Source organism: Terrapene carolina, unplaced genomic scaffold (genome assembly GCF_002925995.2).
Source record: "Terrapene carolina triunguis isolate 2854851 unplaced genomic scaffold, T_m_triunguis-2.0 Scaffold34563, whole genome shotgun sequence".
Classification (NCBI taxonomy): Eukaryota; Metazoa; Chordata; order Testudines; family Emydidae; genus Terrapene; species Terrapene triunguis.
In genome coordinates, this window is record NW_020698914.1 from 1,906 (window position 1) to 2,615 (window position 710).

Below are 710 nucleotides of genomic sequence, written 5' to 3' on the forward strand. Positions count from 1 at the left end.
CTCTGATTCCTCTCCTGCAGCTGCAGGGAAAGCTCCACACAGCTCAGCTCTCCCCTTAGGGGGAAGACGTGTTTACACACATTTCAGCTGTGATTCGGGAACTGTGCCAATGCCCACTGAATGAAACAGAACTTCTTCTACTCGGTTCACAGGGCACTGGATCAGGTCCTTACAGTAAAAAATAAACACAGACTCCTGCCAGCTCTATATGTGATGAAAAGAAACATTTCTTCCCTTGGCAAATGCCTTTTCTTCCCTTTTCCAATAAAGAAAGACCCAGACAGACCTCATCGAACTGCCCTTCCCTAGAGAGGAAGGATTGTCCAGGGGTGAGTGCATTAAACAGAATCTCGGGTTCGATTCTTTGCTCTGCTTCGGATTCCTCTGTAACCAACAGCAGGTCATTTAGTCTGCCCCGTGCCTCAGTTTCCAGCTATAAAGTGGGGATAATAATACTCCTGCCAGACAGGAGATTTGTGAGACTACACGCATTAAAGAGTGTGAGCTGTTTGGATCCCCTAGTAATGGGGGTCAGATACGTACATTTTCAGTAGCGATTTGGGATTTTGCTATTTTTGGATGCACAGGATGAGACATTTCAGGTCTGCTGGTGGACAGAAATTTTTAAAACTCAGACTAAAAGTGCCCCGCAACTTCACGGGGGAGGGAGGGACAGAGAGGAAGAAAGCAGAAGTTATTTCCTTCTTCAC